Genomic DNA, 3,934 nt, shown 5'->3' with positions numbered 1-3,934 from the left:
CAGTTAGCTTGTTTTAGCTTCTTAAACTCATTTGTTTTTGGTTCGCTGGCCTCAGTAACTGAGTGTCCAGGCTGAAACGGGTTGAAAAGAAAGGAAAGATTTCACAGCTTCATTTCCTACTAGTTGCGCCACTAACGCTGATCTTCATCTTTTCTGTTCCCCCCCCCGTCCTGTCTGGCATCGCAGCAGACACAACGGCAGTCTGTTTGCATGTTTAGCCAGACAGATTTACTCTACCAATGGAGACATGCCTTATATATAGCTGCCATTGATATTCTGAATATTTTTATTATTATTTTAATTATGATTATCAGCCCTGATGTGGCAACGCTGAACCTGACAGGGGAGGGGAAGGTAGGAAGAGAAAAACAAAAAAAAAAAAGAAAAGAAAGATGACAACATAAACATCAACAACATTCAGTAGAAAGCACTGAGTAGCTCAAGGCGACGGCGAGCAGACCCGGCAGGCACCGAATGGAGGCCGCACGGAGAGTCAAGGACCACCCATCCCCCCCAGCCCCAACCAGGACCAAGCGGGATCAACCCACCCAGAGTAAAACCACCGCTGGCCAGCACCTCGGTGATACCAGGGCCAGGCACCCCAAGGACCAGGACCTGTCCGCAGCCCCCCCTCCCATGACCAACCCTCTGTCCACCAGAAACCTGCCCGCCTGGAAAGATACAGCTACACCACAAAGCGGTCTATAAGATGGAACTTTTCCCTCCAGAATCCTCTCAGCTTCCCAACACAGTGACGGAAGAGCAAGATGGACCTGTACCGGATCAGAACCGAATCAGTCCCCGCTGTTAGCATGTAGCCTGTAGCCTGTAGCAACAGCGCTGGCAGGTTTAGCTAGCCCTGGCAACTCCGGCAGGTTGATGCAGGTGCACCAAGTTTACCTCTACATCACAAAAACAAAACCCGGTTTCCCCTGTAGGAGAGTTTTCAGTCATTTTTGTCCCAAAAAACTAATTTTTTTTAAAAAATAAGAAACAAAATACAAATTTAACAACAGTTAAGTAAAACTGCTGTTTACAGCTTTAAAACACGTTTATGTGCACTACGCCTTTAAAAGGTCTGAACTGTCAGAGACGTTTAGTGTGAAAGCGATCTTGGTCCAGAAAAGTGTCGCAACTGAACGAGTCCCAGGTGGAACCGAGTTTAGCGGACTATCCTGGAGCCTCATAGTCTGACTGCACAACTATAAAACCAACAAATGCTAACGTGTAGCATCATCACGTCTCTGTGCATGTCGTGTCAGGATCAAGTCCACTTCACATCAGCTGTGTGGAGTTTTATGCTTTTATTCAAATAAAAAGGTCTGTTTTCCTAATTAATCTGAGCTTCTTGTTTAGTTATGAGTGATTCTGTAATCTGGTCACATATCCAGGTAATCCATTCCTCTGCTCTGTTAATCCCCCAGCTGTCCAGGTCGCTGTGGGTTCACGCAGATTACCATGACACGGCAGAAACAAGCGGGTCAGAACCACCACCGTCATGTTGGACTTTCTGAGCTGCAGCAGATTTAGTCCCAATTTTAATTTCATAGATTGGAGCAGCAGCAGATGTCGCGTTTGGCAGCGAGTGGAGACCCAAAGAGTGTGAACAGACTGTGTGTGTGTGTGTGTGTGTGTGTGTGTGTGTGTGTGTGTGTGTGTGTGTGTGTGTGTGTGTGTGTGTTAGCAGATTAATCAGCAGCGTGTTGGAGCTTTCAGGACTTGCGCCTCCAGAAAAACCTCATGGGTAAAAGTGTGTGTTTTGTCTTAACTTGTGTGTCTCATCTGCTCAATAATGGAGCTTTAAATCATTTACAGTCTGCTGAAGGCAAACGCTTGCAGGAGAGAAGCAGTTCACGACAGAAAACACACAGAAATGTTCTTCTGTCCAGCCTGGATGCCGACAGCTAAACAGGGAATCTCCTTGTTGTTGCTAAATTCCTGTTTTCTGTCTGATCTTTGCTGGTTTTCACAAGAAACTAAAGAAACAGAAAAACATCTTGTCATTCATGAAGGAGACGGTTCTAAGAACTGATTCTTTACAGTGAACCAGAAGAACCGATTCCTGTCTAAGAGGGTTGAATCGTCAGAAGATCCAGGACTTTATATTTACCGGGATCTCCATGCAGTCAGTCACATCGGAGGAACGGCTAAGATCACACGTTAGAGGAAAGGACCGTCAGGATGCAGCGTGAAAGTGCATCAATTTGTGAATTTAAAGTGTTCAAACTTGGTTCTGTGTTCAGTTGTTCCATTAAATGTTCGATTAAAAAAGTCTAAACAAGGAAAACAGAACCACACCAAGGAAATCAAGAACTGTTTACCAATAAACTACATGGAACTCCAAGAGGACGATGGGAGGAGGAGGACGATGGGAGGAAGAGGACGATGGGAGGAAGAGGACGATGGGAGGAGGAGGACGATGGGAGGAAGAGGACGATGGGAGGAGGAGGACGATGGGAGGAGGAGGACGATGGGAGGAGGAGGACGATGGGAGGAGGAGGACGATGGGAGGAGGAGGACGATGGGAGGAAGAGGACGATGGGAGGAGGAGGACGATGGGAGGAGGAGGACGATGGGAGGAAGAGGACGATGGGAGGAAGAGGACGATGGGAGGAGGAGGACGATGGGAGGAGGAGGACGATGGGAGGAGGAGGACGATGGGAGGAGGAGGACGATGGGAGGAAGAGGACGATGGGAGGAGGAGGACGATGGGAGGAAGAGGACGATGGGAGGAGGGGGACGATGGGAGGAAGAGGACGATGGGAGGAGGAGGACGATGGGAGGAAGAGGACGATGGGAGGAGGAGGACGATGGGAGGAAGAGGACGATGGGAGGAGGAGGACGATGGGAGGAAGAGGACGATGGGAGGAGGAGGACGATGGGAGGAGGAGGACGATGGGAGGAAGAGGACGATGGGAGGAGGAGGACGATGGGAGGAGGAGGACGATGGGAGGAGGAGGACGATGGGAGGAAGAGGACGATGGGAGGAGGAGGACGATGGGAGGAGGAGGACGATGGGAGGAGGAGGACGATGGGAGGAAGAGGACGATGGGAGGAGGAGGACGATGGGAGGAGGAGGACGATGGGAGGAGGAGGACGATGGGAGGAGGAGGACGATGGGAGGAAGAGGACGATGGGAGGAGGAGGACGATGGGAGGAGGAGGACGATGGGAGGAGGAGGACGATGGGAGGAAGAGGACGATGGGAGGAGGAGGACGATGGGAGGAGGGGGACGATGGGAGGAAGAGGACGATGGGAGGAGGGGGACGATGGGAGGAAGAGGACGATGGGAGGAGGAGGACGATGGGAGGAAGAGGACGATGGGAGGAGGAGGACGATGGGAGGAGGAGGACGATGGGAGGAAGAGGACGATGGGAGGAAGAGGACGATGGGAGGAGGAGGACGATGGGAGGAGGAGGACGATGGGAGGAGGAGGACGATGGGAGGAAGAGGACGATGGGAGGAGGAGGACGATGGGAGGAGGAGGACGATGGGAGGAGGAGGACGATGGGAGGAGGAGGACGATGGGAGGAGGAGGACGATGGGAGGAAGAGGACGATGGGAGGAGGAGGACGATGGGAGGAGGAGGACGATGGGAGGAAGAGGACGATGGGAGGAGGAGGACGATGGGAGGAGGAGGACGATGGGAGGAAGAGGACGATGGGAGGAAGAGGACGATGGGAGGAGGAGGACGATGGGAGGAGGAGGACGATGGGAGGAAGAGGACGATGGGAGGAGGAGGACGATGGGAGGAGGAGGACGATGGGAGGAAGAGGACGATGGGAGGAGGAGGACGATGGGAGGAGGAGGACGATGGGAGGAGGAGGACGATGGGAGGAGGAGGACGATGGGAGGAAGAGGACGATGGGAGGAGGAGGACGATGGGAGGAAGAGGACGATGGGAGGAAGAGGACGATGGGAGGAGGAGGACGAT

This window comes from Telmatherina bonti, assembly GCF_933228915.1.
Source record: "Telmatherina bonti genome assembly, chromosome: 22".
NCBI lineage: Eukaryota > Metazoa > Chordata > Actinopteri > Atheriniformes > Telmatherinidae > Telmatherina > Telmatherina bonti.
This window is presented reverse-complemented; position numbering follows the sequence as displayed.